Raw genomic sequence first — 16235 nt, 5'->3', positions numbered from 1 at the left:
CCTTGCTGGGTCTGGAAAGGTGGCTTTCGGCATCTGTGGAGATCTTTTCCAAAACTGCCCCGGGATTATCCTGCAAATTGACGCAAGAGAATGTTCAGTTAGGCCTTTAGTTGTGAAGAAACATTTCAGAGGGCCGGGGTATAATAATGGGAAGGGAACAGACACGTGTAACAGGGTTTCTCTGCAGAGCTAGGTCTCCCAAATACTCTGATTGTGGGTTGTTTCCATGTTTTGTGACTGATTCTCGCATATCTGTAACTTTCCTAAGGGATACCTGAATATCTCTACTTTAAAATGATCTCTCATCAGTTTTTCATTCAGAGAAGACAGTGTAAAACAATGTCGGCACTGAGGAGTGGGGCAACACTAGGCTTTTCTGGAGTCCTAATTTCATTGTTTGGTTCGACTTTGAACACAAGTCTGCTTCCATTTTCTCATTTCAAGAAAGATATCAAAGATTAAGATGCAGAATACTTACAGAGCAAGACGCTTTAAAAGAGACCAGTTACTCTTTCATGTTTCTTATTATATTGCATTAAAAAATTATTTTGGCTTATATTTCAAAATCCCAAGTGTGACTTTTGGCTTTAGCGTGCCAATATTTTAAACAAATTAAAATGAAGTAGAATGAAAAAGTGCCACACCAAGAAAAGAGTTGAAATGAATATTTCAGGTTTGGTTAGGAGACCAGAAGGTGAAGGATGTTTGGAATTCCTCTTTAACCTTTGAACTTTTAAACTTAAAAGTGATTTCTGAAATTTAAGCGTTCACAAACGCTTCATTTTAAGCGTGGACTCATTTTCCCTAACATTTGAAAATTAAAGTGCAATTCAAAAGGATTGGTGAGAGAGCCTTCAGGTTGGGGACATGGACTAAATATTTCAAAGATACGGATTATCTACCAGGTGGGGATCAGTACCAATGGTAATTAATTCGGTTTCCCATTTACAAGCATAGCCATGTAGTAAAAATGAAGCACCCTGTATGCCCCATGTTAAATTTTATACATAAACTTTCTTTTTAGCTCTGGGTGAATTTCAAGAATTATCAATAATCTTAATAGAGATGGAAATTATGGTATTTTAAAAGGTTTTGCATCAGCCTTGAATGAGAACCAAAACGAGATTATAGTGAAAAAACAACATCTGTATAAAATTACAATTTCCAGTTTGCAAGGTTCTAACTCTTATGTTTTTGTTGGCTTTCCCTCATGGTGATTGGTTTCTTCAAATGAGGTAAGATTTTATTGGGAGCTTAGCTTCAAAGAAGTTTTTTGCTTTGTGAAAGTTCTCTGTATCTTGGGCTGAGAGACTGTCTTTGCAGATTGGTTTTTGCTGGGTGCTAGAACTTTCAGTTGCTTTAAATCAAATTTAAAGTAATTTTTTCAACTTGTGATATAAATTTGGATCTCTCCCCCACATATGATCAGGGCTCAGGTTATCAGTAGGCTGAGTGTTTTCTAATCCTCTGTTATCACATGGACCATCCTTTCCAGGCTGTGAACTTTATTTCAGGGATCTTGTCTTCAAATGTGTACAGGAATCCCAACCTCCAGCACTTATATTCAGGTAGAGTCCCCCTTGGGTTTGCTTTCTACATCTCTTTTTGCTTTCTTTTATGTTCTAGGACATATTTTTTTTCCTAAAGATTTTTATTTATTTGGGGGAGAGAGAGTGGGAGAGCATGAGTGGGGGGAGGGGCAGAGGGAGAGAAGCAGACTCCCTGCTGAATGTGGAAACTGACAACAGGGCTCAGTCTCAAACCCTGACTGAGATCATGACCTGAGCCGAAATCAAGAGTTGGAGGTTCAACTGACTGAGCCACCTAGATGCCCCTATATTTTTTCTTTTAAATAAAAACGTGTTATATGCTATTCAGCAGTTTTATGTGTTTATGGCAAAAGGGAATCATCTGTGATAACTTAGATCATTATATTCCCTCCGATTGATTCTCTACCAGAACAACTAGAGATGATCTTTTAAAAAAATGAAAATCTAATGTGTATAGTCTGGTTAAAACTGTAAAATGACTTCCTGTTGCATTTTGAATTTAAATACCAGTTCCTGTGTGAGCCTGTGTGATCTCACCCCTTTGTACCTATCTTAAGTGATCATTAGGCTTATCTTTCCCTTTACTCAATAGTCCCTACACTCTAGTCAAAAGGACTTTCTTTGGAGGTTTGGAACATGTCAGGCTCTCCCCCTACCTCCTACTGCCCTACACAGGGCTTTCCCAAATGCTGTCTATTTGGCCATAATAATCTTTCCCTTATCAGTCTGGTTTTTTCTCCTTCAGGTTTTGACTTGAATGTCCACTTAGACTTTCAATAACCCCCTTATCCAAGTAGCACCCCTCCCACCCACCCTCATTTCTGTGTTCTTTATTACTTTAATAGCACTAATTACAACTCTTAAGTAATTTGCATTTGTTTGCTTGCTTGTTTATTTTCTATTTCCCTCTATTAGGTAACAGCTTCATAAGATCAGGGGATGTATCTTTTATTCAGCCAGAGCATAACAAAATGTTTGATGCCTACTGAGCCTTCAAATAAATGTTGAAAGACTAAACCTTTCCAAGTTAAGTATTGAGATGAAACATTTCCACATTTCATGTATTCTGGAGATTCCTTTTTAGTATGAATTTCTGTGATGGTGAATAACATTAACCCCATTTATTACTTATTGCTAGTTGCAGCCATGGACTCATTGGTTAGTAAATAAAAAACTAAAAATAGGTTGAGAAGAGAAGAATCCCAAGATACCATTTTATTTTTTATAAAGCCTTAAAATAGTATTTCAGCAATATTCTGCAGTTTTCATTATATGTATTGTGCACATCTTCTGTCAGATTTATCCAAATAGTTAATAGCATGACCCATTGTAAATAGCACTTTTAATTCAATATTCAATTTTTGTGTGTGTATCTACTATATAGAAATAAAATTGATTTATGTTTGTTGATCAACCATGATAAATACACTTATTAGTTATAGCAGCATTTTTAAGGTAAATTTCATTGGATTTTCTACATGGATGATCATGTCTGCAAATCACAACTTTATTTCTTCCTTTCGAATCTGCATGACATTTATTTATTTTTTTTGCCTTATTGCACTAGCCAAGACCCACCGGTATAATGTTGAATAGAAGTGAGATTGAATACCCTGTCTTGTTTCTGATCTTAGGGGAAAAGCATAAAAGTCTTTTACCATTAAATATGGTGTTAGTTTTAGTTTTTTTGGTAGATTCCTTTTATCATGCTGTTGAAATTCCCAGTTTGCTGAGAGCTTTTATCAGAAATGGATAATGGATTTTCTTGCATCCTTTTTCTGGGTCTATTGAGGTGATAATAGGATTTTTCTTTTTTTTTTAAGATTTTATTTATTTATCTGACAGAGAGACAGTGAGAGAGAGAATACAAGCAAGGCGAGTGTGAGAGGGAGAAGCAGGCTTCCCCGCTGAGCAGGAAGCCCGATGTGGGAGCTGGATCCCAGGACCCTGGGATCAAGACCTGAGCCAAAGGCAGACGCTTAATGACTGAGCCACCCAGGTGCCACAGATTGTTAATATGGTGAGTTGAATTGATTGGCCAATGTTACACAAATCTTGCATCCTGGGATCAACTTTACTTAGACATAATATATTATGCTTTTTTTTTTATATATTCTTGGACTTGATTGGCTAAAATTTTGTTTAGAATTTTTGCATATGTTCATGAGGGTTGCTAATGTGTGTAATTGTTTTGTGTGGTGTCTGCCTTGTTTTGGGATCAGGTTAATACTGATCTCACCAAATGAGAAACATTTTTTTTTCTTTTCAATTTTCTGGAAGACTCATGTAGCTTTAGTATTAATTCTTCCTTATATACTTGGTAGAATTTACCAGTGAATCCATCTGGAGTTTTCTTTGTGGGAAATGTTTTTTTTAATTTTTTATTGTTATGTTAATCACCATATATTACATCATTAGTTTTTGGTGCAGTGTTCCATGATTCATTGTTTGTTCATAACACCCAGGGCTCCATGCAGAACGTGCCCTCCTCAATACCCATCACCAGGCTAACCCATCCCCCTACCCCCTCCCCTCTAGAACCCTCAGTTTGTTTTTCAGAGTCCATCATCTCTCATGGTTCGTCTCCCCCTCTGACATACTCCCCTTTTCTTCCTCTCCTGTTATCTTCTTCTTTTTCATTTTTCTTAAAATATGTTGCATTATTTGTTTCAGAAGTACAGATCTGTGATTCAACAGTCTTGCACAATTCACAGCGCTCACCGTAGCACATACCCTCCCCAATGTCTATCACCCAGCCACCCCATCCCTCCCACCCCCAACCACTCCAGTAACACTCAGTTTGTTTCCTGAGATTAAGAATTCCTCATATCAGTGAGGTCATGTGATACATGTCTTTCTCTGATTGACTTATTTCACTCAGCATAACACCCTCCAGTTCCATCCACGTCGTTGCAAATGGCAAGATCTCATTCCTTTTGATGGCTGCATAATATTCCATTGGGTATATATACCACATCTTCTTTATCCATTCATCTGTCGATGGGCATCTTGGCTCTTTCCACAGTTTGGCTATTGTGGACATTGCTGCTATAAACATTGGGGTACACGTACCCCTTCGGGTCCCTACATTTGTATCTTTGGGGTAAATACCCAGTAGTGCAATTGCTGGATCGAACGGTAGCTCTAATTTCAACTGTTTGAGGAACCTCCATACTGTTTTCCAGAGGGATTGCACCAGCTTGCATTCCCACCAACAGTGTAGAAGGGTTCCCCTTTCTCCACATCCCCGCCAACATCTGTTGTTCCCTGACTTGTTAATTTTAGCCATTCTGATGGGTGTGAGGTGGTATCTCATTGAGGTTTTGATTTGGATTTCCCTGATGCTGAGCGACGTTGAGCACTTTTTCATGTGCCTGTTGGCCATTTGGATGTCTTCTTTGGAGAAATGTCTGTTCATGTCTTCTGCCCATTTCTTGATTGGATTATTTGTTCGTTGGGTGTTGAGTTTGATAAGTTCTTTAGAGATTTTGGATACTAGCCCTTTATCTGATGTCATTTGCAAATATTTTCTCCCATTCTGTCGGTTGTTTTTTGGTTTTGTGGACTGTTTCTTTTGCTGTGCAAAAGCTTTTTATCTTGATGAAATCCCAATAGTTCATTTTTGCCCGGGCTTCCCGTGCCTTTGGCGATGTTTCTAGGAAGAAGTTGCTGCAGCTAAGGTCGAAAAGGTTGCTACCTGTGTTCTCCTTTAGGATTTTGATGGACTCCTGTCTCACATTTAGGTCTTTCAACCATTTGGAGTCTATTTTTCTGTGTGGTGTAAGGAAATGGTCCAGTTTCATTCTTCTGCATGTGGCTGTCCAATTTTCCCAACACCATTTGTTGAAGAGACTGTCTTTTTGCCATTGGACATTCTTTCCTGCTTTGTCAAAAATAAGTTGACCATAGAGTGGAGGGTCCATTTCTGGGCTCTCGATTCTGTTCCATTGATCTATGTGTCTGTTTTTGTGCCAGTACCAAACTGTCTTGATGATGACAGCTTTGTAATAGAGCTGGAAGTCCGGAATGGTGATGCCGCCAGCTTTGCTTTTCTTTTTCAGTATTCCTCTGGCTATTCTGGGTCTCTTCTGGTTCCATACAAATTTTAAGATTATTTGTTCCATTTCTTTGAAAAAAGTGGATGGTATTTTGATGGGGATTGCATTGAATGTGTAGATTGCTCTAGGTAGCATTGACATCTTCACAATGTTGATTCTCCCAATCCATGAGCATGGAACGTTTTTCCATTTCTTTGTGTCTTCTTCAATTTCTTTCATGAGTATTTTATAGTTTTCTGAGTACAGATCCTTTGCCTCTTTGGTTAGATTTATTCCTAGGTATCTAATGGTTTTGGGTGCAATTGTAAATGGGATCGACTCCTTGATTTGTCTCTCTTCTGTCTTGTTGTTGGTGTATAGGAATGCCACTGATTTCTGTGCATTGATTTTATATCCTGCTACTTTACTGAATTCCTGTATGAGTTCTAGCAGTTTTGGGGTGGAGTGTTTTGGGTTTTCCACATACAGTATCATATCATCTGCAAAGAGTGAGAGTTTGACTTCCTCTTTGCTGATTTGGATGCCTTTGATTTCTTTTTGTTGTCTGATTGCTGTGGCTAGGACTTCTAATACTATGTTGAATAGCAGTGGTGAGAGTGGACATCCCTGCCGCGTTCCTGACCTTAGGGGAAAAGCTCTCAGTCTTTCCCCATTGAGCATGATATTCGCTGTAGGTTTTTCATAGATGGCTTTTATGATATTGAGGTATGTACCCTCTATCCCTATACTCTGAAGAGTTTTGATCAAGAAAGGATGTTGTACTTTGTCAAATGCTTTTTCTGCATCTCTTGAGAGGATCATATGATTCTTGCTCTTTCTTTTGTTAATGTATTGTATCACGTTGATTGATTTGCGGATGTTGAACCAGCCTTGCAGCCCAGGAATAAATCCCACTTGGTCATGGTGAATAATTCTTTTAATGTACTGTTGGATCCTATTGGCTAGTATTTAGGTGAGAATGTTTGCATCCATGTTCATCAAGGATATTGGTCTGTAATTCTCTTTTTTGATGGGGTCTTTGTCTGGTTTTGGGATCAAGGTAATGCTGGCCTCATAAAATGAGTTTGGAAGTTTCCCTTCCATTTCTATTTTTTGGAACAGTTTCAGGAGAATAGGTATTAATTCTTCTTGAAATGTCTGATAGAATTCCCCTGGGAAGCCGTCTGGCCCTGGGCTTTTGTTTCTTGGGAGATTTTTGATGACTGTTTCAATTTCCTTAGTGGTTATAGGTCTGTTCAGGTTTTCTATTTCTTCCTGGTTCAATTTTGGTAGTTGATACATCTTTAGGAATGCACCCATTTCTTCCAGGTTATCTAATTTGCTGGCATAGAGTTGCTCATAATATGTTCTTATAATTGTTTGTATTTCTTTGGTGTTGGTTGTGATCTCTCCTCTTTCATTCATGATTTTGTTGATTTGGGTCATTTCTCTTTTCTTTTTGATCAGTCTGGCCAGGGGTTTATCAATCTTACTAATTCTTTCAAAGAACCAGCTCCTAGTTTCTTTGATCTGTTCTACTGTTCTTTTGGTTTCGAGTTCATTGATTTCTGCTCTGATCTTTATGATTTCTCTTCTCCTGCTGGGTTTAGGCTTTCTTTGCTGTTCTTTCTCCAGCTCCTTTAGGTGTAGGGTTAGGTTGTGTATTTGAGACCTTTCTTGTTTCTTGAGAAAGGCTTGGATTGCTATATACTTTCCTCTCAGGACTGCCTTTGCTGTATCCCAAAGGTTTTGAACAGTTGTGTTTTCATTTTCATTGGTTTCCATGAATTTTTTTAATTCTTCTTTAATTTCCTGGTTGACCCATTCATTCTTTAGTAGGATGCTCTTTAGCCTCCATGTATTTGAGTTCTTTCCGACTTTCCTCTTGTGGTTGAGTTCTAGTTTCAAAGCATTGTGGTCTGAAAATATGCAGGGAATGATCCCAATCTTTTGGTACCGGTTGAGACCTGATTTGTGACCTAGGATGTGATCAATTCTGGAGAATGTTCCATGGGCACTAGAGAAGAATGTGTATTCCGTTGCTTTGGGATGGAATGTTCTGAATATGTCTGTGAAGTCCATTTGGTCCAGTGTGTCATTTAAAGTCTTTATTTCCTTGTTGATCTTTTGCTTAGATGATCTGTCCATTTCAGTCAGGGGGGTGTTAAAGTCCCCCACTATTATTGTATTGTTGTCAATGTGTTTCTTTGCTTTTGTTATTAATTGCCTTATGTAATCGGCTGCTCCCATGTTCGGGGCATAGATATTTACAATTGTTAGATCTTCTTGTTGGATAGACCCTTTAAGTAGGATATAGTGTCCTTCCTCATCTCTTATTACAGTCTTTGTTTTAAAATCTAGTTTGTCTGATATAAGGATTGCCACCCCAGCTTTCTTTTGGTGTCCATTAGCATGGTAAATGGTTTTCCACCCCCTCACTTTCAATCTGGGGGTGTCTTTGGGTCTAAAATGAGTCTCTTGCAGACAGCATATTGATGGGTCTTGTTTTTTAATCCAATCTGATAGCCTGTGTCTTTTGATTGGGGCATTGAGCCCATTTACATTCAGGGTAACTATTGAAAGGTATGAATTTAGTGCCATTGTATTACCTGTAAGGTGACTGTTAACTGTCTGTTGTCTGTGTTCGTTTCTGCTCTTTGCTGCTTTTAGGTTCTCTCTTTGCTTAGAGGACCCCTCTCAATATTTCTTGGAGGGCTGGTTTTATGTTTGCAAATTCCTTTAGTTTTTGTTTGTTCTGGAAGCTTTTTATCTCTCCTTCTATTTTCAATGATAGCCTAGCTGGATATAGTATTCTTGGCTGCATATTTTTCTCGTATAGCGCTCTGAAGATATCTTGCCAGTCCTTTCTGGCCTTCCAGGTCTCTGTGGATAGGTCTGTTGCCAATCTAATGTTTCTACCATTGTAGGTTACATATCTCTTCTCCCGAGCTGCTTTCAGGATTTTCTCTTTGTCTCTGAGACTCGTAAGTTTTACTATTAGATGTCGGGGTGTTGACCTATTCTTATTGATTTTGAGAGGGGTTCTCTGTGCCTCCTGGATTTTAATGCCTGTTTCCTTCCCCACATTAGGGAAGTTCTCTGCTATAATTTGCTCCAATATACCTTCTGCCCCTCTCTCTCTCTCTTCTTCTTCTGGGATCCCAATTATTCTAATGTTGTTTCGTCTTATCATATCACTTATCTCTGGAATTCTGCCCTCGTGATCCTGTAATTGTTTCTCTCTCTTTTTCTCAGCCTCTTTATTTTCCATCATTTGGTCTTCTATATCGCTGATTCTCTCTTCTGCCTCATTTATCCTAGCAGTTAGTGCCCCCATTTTGGATTGCACCTCATCAATAGCCTTTTTGATTTCGATTTGGTTAGATTTTAGTTCTTTTATTTCTCCAGAAAGGGTTTCTCTAATAACTTCCACGCTTTTTTCAAGCCCAGCTAGTATCTTTAAAGTCATGATTCTGAACTCTAGGTCTGACATCATACTAATGTCTGTATTGAGTAGGTCCCTGGCTGACGGTACTACCTCTTGTTCTTTTTGCTGAGGTGATTTCTTTCGTCTTGTCATTTTGTCCAGAGGAGAATAGATGAATGAGAGAACAAAATGCTAACAGGTTTACAACGTCCCCAGCAAATATACTGTATACAAATCAGAAAAGACCTGAAACCAGGGGAAAAGAAAGGGAAAGAAAGAAAAAAGAAAGAGAAAAAAAAAAGGGAAAAAAAAGGATAAAAACAAAAACAGAACAATACAAGAAAAGCAGAATGTGATCAAATATGATCAGGCTAGTGCATAGATCAGTGCCACACACTAGATTTTGGGCGTATTTTGGTCTGTTAGAAAAAAGTGCCTCCTAAAATTTTAAAGGAAGAAAGACATATATGTACAAAATAAGGGTTGATACAATGAAGGGATGGAAGATGACTGTAAAGATGAAAATTATAAAAGGTTTTATAAAGGAATTGGTAAGATAAGTTGTTTGAAAAAAGAAAGAAGATTTAAGAAAAGAAAAAAAAAGGAGAAAGGGAGAGAATGTGATCAGGCAGGAGACTAGAACAAAGCCATACACTAGTGATTTAGGGTATATTTTGATCTGTTAGAAGAAACTGTACCCCAAAATTTTAAAGAGAGAACAACTTATATATATATGCCAAAAATAAGGGTAACTACTATGAAGGGATAAAATATGACTCTAAAAATGAAAAATAAAAAATGTTTTTTTTTTTTTTTTAAAAAGGGAATGATAAGATGTTGGTTGAAAAAGGGAAAAAGAAAAATAAAAAAAAACAGTCAACAAAAATTAACTTTGATGAAATAATGGATCATGGTGAAAAAAAAAAAAAAAAAAGCCATGAATCTATGTGCAGTATTCCCCTAGCGCTGGAGTTCTCCCATTCTCCTTGATCGATCAACTTGGTCTTGGCTTGCTGGCTGTTTGTGCTGATCTTCTGGGGGAGGGGCCTGTTGCTGTGGTTTCCAAATGTCTTTGCCGGAGGTGGAATTGCCCCACCCTTGTCGGTCCGGGCTAAGGAAGCTGCTCCGGTTTGTTCTCAGGAGCTTTTGTTCCCTGCAAGCTCTCGGTACAGCTTTGGAGGACCAGGGCAGAAATGGTGGCCTCCCAATCTCCACCCGGAGGAGCTGAGAACTCGGGGCCCCGCTCCTCAGTGTGTCCCCAGAGAAAAGCAGTCACTCCCGTGTCCCCGGTCTCCGGCCGCACTCCGTGCTCACCCGGCCTGTGATCGAGCGTTGCTATCTCTGGCACCCGACCCCGCACGGAGTCTCCAAACCCAGCAGATCCCTGCAGTGCGTTCCCGCACCGCTCCTCCCCGGGAAGGAAGGGGAGTCTCCCCAGATCTGCTGCTTGTTGGGTCCCTGCTGGGGGAGCCGTGCCCCGACTGGGCCGCAGATCACAGTTTATGGCAACCCCGAGCTGAGAGCCCGCGACTCTGCTCCGTCTCTGCAGCCGGCTTCCCCGCTCTGATACCTGGGAGCTCTGGTGCACTCAGGCACCCCCGGTCTCTCCGTGACCCCAAGGGTCCTGAGACCACACTGTCCCGGGAGGATTCCACCCCCCGCTTAGCCACTGCAGCGACGTCCCTCCGCCGAGCCAACTTCTAAAAGGTCCGATTTTGTGCTCCGCGGCTCTATCACTTGCCAGAAGTGGCCGGCGGAGGCCCCTCCCCTGCCATCTATCCTCCCGAATATCGCCTCGGATTCACTTCTCCGCACGCCCTACCTTCCAGTAAGTGGTCGCTTCTCTGTTCAGAGAGTTGTTGCTACTCTCCTGTTCGATCTCCTGTTGAGTTCGTAGGTGTTCAGAATGGTTTGATCCCTATTCAGCTGAATTCCTGAGACCAGACGAAATCTAGGTCTCCTACTCCTCCGCCATCTTGCTCCGCCCCTTCTTTGTGGGAAATTTTTTAACCACAAATTGAGTTTCTTTGATATAGGGCTGTTTAGATTATTTATTTTTGAGTGACTTTTCATGGTTTTTCTTTTAAGATATTTGTTTCATCTAAGTTGTTGACTGATTTGGCATAAAGTTGTTCAGAATATTTTCTTATTGTACAGTAAAGGGTTCACTTAGAGGGTTTGTGATGGTTAAACCCGGCACATCCCAAAGAAAGAACTAGCCATTGACTTGCTCCTGGGAGAAAACCTCTAAACCCTTGGAATATCCTGTGTAATAAAATTGTCTTTATATACCTAGGGCCTTTGTGTTCATCAGGTGGCTTATACTAACAAAGTGATTTATGGTGAATGACTGTTTTTGTTTACCTGGATTCCTAGGCCATGCTTTATCAGTTTGGTCTCTGGAGTAGCTGGAGACTGGGTAGCTAAAGTCAGTCATGGGTGTTCCATGCCTGCATGACTGTCAATAAGAACCCTAGACAACAAGGTTTAGATGAGCTTCCCTAGTTGGTGATACTTCATATGTGTTGTCACACACTGTTGCTGGGAGAATTAAGTGCAGTCCATACAAGTTACACTGGGAAAGGACGACTAGAAATTTATATATAATTTTTTCTAGGTTCCTCTCTAGGTGAATTTTGCCTTTGCTGACTTTTTAAGAAGTATTTTATTTGTTAGAGAGAGAGAGAGCACATGAGCCAGGCAGAGGAGCAGAGGGAGAGGGAGAAACAGGCTCTCTGCCAAGCAAGGAGCCTGACACAGGTGGGGCTCAATCCCAGGACCCCGAGATCATGACCTGAGCCAAAGGCAGAAGCTTAACCGACTGAGTCACCCAGGTACCCCATTGCCTTTACTGATTTTAATCTGTATCTGTTCAGTGTAATAAACTGTAAGGTAACTGTGAGTATAACAGCTTTTCTGAGTTCTTTGAGTCTTTCTAGTGCTAATTATCAAAACTAAGGGTGGCATGGGGACCCCCCAACGTCTATTATCCTTTAATGACTAGATTTTGTATTGGTATCACTTCTGTAATACCTGATATTGGTAATTTGTATCTTGTTTCTTTTTCTGATCACTCTTCTTAGAGGTTTATCAATTCTATTTTTCTTAAACAACCAGCTTTTGGTTTTACTGATTTTTCTATTAGTTTTCTACATTTTTTATTTCTTCTCTAATCTTTACTATTTTATGCTTACTTTGCATTTCATTTGCTCTTCTTTTCTAAAGTAGAAATTGAGGTCCTTGACTCAAAACCTTTCTTCTTTTCTAAATAAATGTTCAGTGCTATAAATTTTCTCCTATATACTGCTTTAGCAGATTCCCATGAATTTTGATATATTGTTTTTATGATTTTCCTTCAATTCAAATTGTTTTTTAGGTTTTTTTATTTCATCTTTTAGTTACTCATTATTTAAAATTGTGTTGTTTAGTTTTAAATATTTGGAGATTTCTAGAGACCTCTCATTTATTTTTAATTTAATTCTGTTGTGATCAAAGAAGTAGTTTGTATAATTTGAATGCTTTTATATTTAATGAGACTTGTTTTATGCCTCAGAAAGTAGCCTCTCTTGGGAAATGTTTTGTGTGCAAATAAAATGAATGTATATTTTACTATTGTTAGATGGAGTGTTCTGTTAATACCAATCAAGTCAACTTTGGTTGATTGTGATTTTTAAGTCCCCCATCTCATTACTGGTTTTCTATTCATTCAGTTAAGAGAAGAGAATTGAAATTTGCTACTATAATTGTGTATTTGTTCATTTTTTTTGCACTTCTGTTGGTTTTGCTTTATGTCTTTTTTTTTTAAGATTTTATTTATTCATTTGAGAGAGAGAGAGAGAGAGAGACAATGAGAGAGCACGAGCAGTGGGGAGAGGCAGAGGGAGAGGCAGAGGGAGAGGCAGAGGGTGAGAGAGAAGCAGATTCCCCCCTGAGCTGGAAGCCCGACGTGGGGCACCATCCCAGGACCTAGAGATAATGACCTGAGCCAAAGGCAGACACTTAATCATCTGAGCCACTCAGGTGCCCCACTTTATGTGTCTTGAAACTCTGTTATTAGGTGTATAAACATTTAGGATTATATGCCCTTTTGATTATTTGAGCCACTTATTATTATAAAATCTTCCCTTCTTTTGCCTGGTAATATTAGTCTGAACTTAGTCTGATGTTAATATACTACTCTAGCATTCTTTGATTAATATTAACTTGGTATATCTTTTTCCTTTTCTTGTTTTTTTTTTTTTTTTTTTTTTACACTTTTAACCTACTTGTACCTTTGTTTTAGGCAGCACATAGTTGGTCTTGCTTTTCTATCTAATCTAACAATTTCTGCCTTTTAATTGGTGTGTTGATACCATTTACATTTAATGTGATTGTTATGTTTAGGTGTTAAACCTCTAAGCTAAACCTAAAATCAAAACAAAACATTCCAGTCTTTGCTTTCTTTTTGTCTCATATGTTGTTCCGTTTCCCTCTCTTCTTTCGTATTCTTTTTTTTTTAAAGATTTTGTCCATTTCCGTTGGTAACTTATTAGCTATAACTCCTTGTTTTCTTATTTTAGTGGTCAATTTGGCATCATAGTATACATCTTTAACTTATTACAATTCGTATTCAGGTACTATAACACTTAACATATAGTATAAGAAACTTACAAATATATATTTTTACTTCTTCCCTCCTGGCCTGTATGTTTTTGTTTTTATATATCATATATGTGTTACAAACCTCACAATGTACTGTTATTTTTGTTGAAACAGTTATCTTTTTCAAAAATATAAATAAATAAGAAAGTCTTATATATTTACTCAAATAGGTAAAATTTCTTGTACTCTTTAGTCCTTTGTGCAGATCCATATTTCCATCAGGTATAATTTTCCTTATGCCTGAATGAAAAAGTCTTTATTTTGCCTTGTTTTTGAGGATATTTTACTGAGTATAAAATTCTAGTTTGACTTTTTTTCTTCTAATGCTTTACAGATGCTGCTCCATGCTTCTAGCTGGTATTTTTTATGATGAGAAATCTATTATCATTATCTTTGTTTCTTCATATATAATTTATCTTTTTATTCTGTCTGCCTATAAGATTTGTACTTTATCATGTTTTTGAGCATTTTGAGTATGATGTCATGGTGTACTTTTCTTCATATTTCTTATGTTAAGGTTATATGAGATTCCTGGAGGTGTAGATTTTTAGTTTTCATCAAATTTGTTAATTTTTTCACCATTATTTCTTCAAATATTTTCCATCTTCCCCACTCTTTTCTTTGGGGGCTACCATTACATGTTTGTTGACCATTTGACATTTTCCTATAGTTCACTGAAGCTCTTTTTGTATTTTAATTTTTTTTTTTTGCTTCATTTTTTATAGTTTCTGTTGTTATGTCTTCATGGTCACTAATATTTTCTCGTCTAATTCCATCTGGTGTATCTTTTTCATCACAGACATTGTAGCTTTCATCTATAGTTCAACGTGGGTCTTTTTTTTTATATCTTTAGTGTCTGTCCATACTTTTTGAACATGCGGAATATAATGATGTCATTATTAATTATAATTAATGTCATTGATGATTCTAAAATCTGTTAGTTCTAGGGCAATTTCAGTTGATTAATTTTCCCCATTTTGATTCATATTTTTCTCCTTTGCATACCTGGTAATCTTTGATTTGATTCACGTTGTGAATTTTACCTTGTGAATTTGGCTTGTTATTTTTGTTTTTCTTTAAATATTTTTGAACTTTGTTCTGAGATGCAGTTGCTACTTGGAAATAGTTTTTGAGAATTATTTTTTTAAAAGATCTATTTATTTATTTATTTGAGAGAGAGACAGAGCGAAAGAGAGCATACAAGTGGGGGAAGGGGCAGAGGGAGAGAGAGAGAATCTCAAGCAGACTCCATGCTGAGCACAGAGCCCGACACAAGGCTCAATCCCATTACCCTAAGATCATGACCTGAGCCTAATTCAAGAGTTGGACACTTAACCCCCTGAGCTACTCAGGCATCCCTTTGAAAATGATTTTAAAATGTGTTAGAAATGAGCAGAGAAATGATCAGTCAAGACTAATTATTTCCTGTTACTGGGATAAGAATCTTCTGAGTACTCTACCAAATGTTCTGTGTATTTTGAGGTTTTTCTGTCTGACTGGTGACAATAGCCACTATTCCTGGTCCTATGTGAGTATTGTGTACTATACTCTCTGGTGCTTTTGGATAGTTCTTCCCCTGGTCTTACATAGTTTCCTCACATGGCATGTGCTTATCACTACCCTGGTGAATACTTGAGGGGATACTCTGCTGATCCCCATTGTTTGTTTTTTGGTGTTTTTTTGTTTGTTTGTTTTTGTTTTTGCCTTTTTATTTTTTTTCAACTCTCTCCTTTCTGGTACTTTGTCTTGCACTTTCTGGCCCCCTTGTTCTTCTGCTCACACTCTGAACCGTATCTCCTCAACTTAGGGAGCCCTGCAAGCTTTGCCTGGATCCCCCCTCAACTCTCTTCTATACTGTGGCCTGGGAACTCTCTCAAGACAGTAAATTAGGGCAATCATTCAGGCTTGCTTCATTTGTTTCCCATATCTCAGGGATCACTGTCCTTCATTGCCTGATGTACTGTGTCTTGATAATCATTATTTCATATTCTATTTCATATCCTATTTGTTTGTTTTTGGTAGCTTTAGGAGGGAGCATAAAACCAGTCCCTGTTACTCTGTTCTGGTCAAAAGGGCAAGTCCCAGCACTGTTTTAAGTGCTTTACATATATTAACTAATTAAACCTTTCAACAACCTTGTGGAATAGTTTCAACTATTATTGCCATTTTGTAGATGAAGAAACTGAGGCATCAAGAGATTAAATTAGTTGCCTAAACTTTCACAGCTTGTATTTGTAGAGCTAGGTTTCAAATTCAGGCAGTTTGGCTCCAGAATCTACGATCTTAACTACCCTGCCATTCTGATTTTGTAGTATTCCTCAGTTTACAAAGAACTGTGCCAAACATTTCATTAAATTCTTATGTAGCTCATACAAGCAGAATGTGAATGACTGACAGTCCTTAACCCCACACCCCCATGTTATTTGTATTTTCAAAGGAGTATGATTATTCATCCAGAAGAATATTTAGTAAGTTAATATTGACAGAGAAATGAGAAGTATTTCTGAAGTGTAGCAGAAGTGCTTTTTAGTCACTAACTCATCCAGTTTCAGTCTACCTTGGAATTTTCTGGCTTGGTTT

The 16235-nt window shown here is 38.2% G+C and overlaps 1 long non-coding RNA gene across 7 annotated transcripts in view; it reads left to right on the top strand.

Annotated features, from left to right (window-relative positions):
- Positions 1-383: 383 nt before the first annotated feature.
- The window catches only part of LOC141374005 (uncharacterized), a 30933-nt gene continuing 15081 nt past the window's right edge, over positions 384-16235 (top strand). For 6 of the 7 annotated variants that reach the window (XR_012380530.1, XR_012380531.1, XR_012380529.1 and 3 more), the window contains exons 1-2: positions 384-1568; positions 2466-3570. This is a non-coding gene — a long non-coding RNA (uncharacterized lncRNA). The remainder of the gene's footprint in view (positions 1569-2465; positions 3571-16235) is intronic. The other variant, XR_012380533.1, reaches the window with a different exon arrangement.

This window comes from Callorhinus ursinus, unplaced genomic scaffold (assembly GCF_003265705.2).
Source record: "Callorhinus ursinus isolate GAN/ISIS: 27379988/994484 unplaced genomic scaffold, GSC_fseal_2.0 scaffold13, whole genome shotgun sequence".
Classification (NCBI taxonomy): domain Eukaryota; kingdom Metazoa; phylum Chordata; class Mammalia; order Carnivora; family Otariidae; genus Callorhinus; species Callorhinus ursinus.
This window is presented reverse-complemented; position numbering and strand designations above follow the sequence as displayed.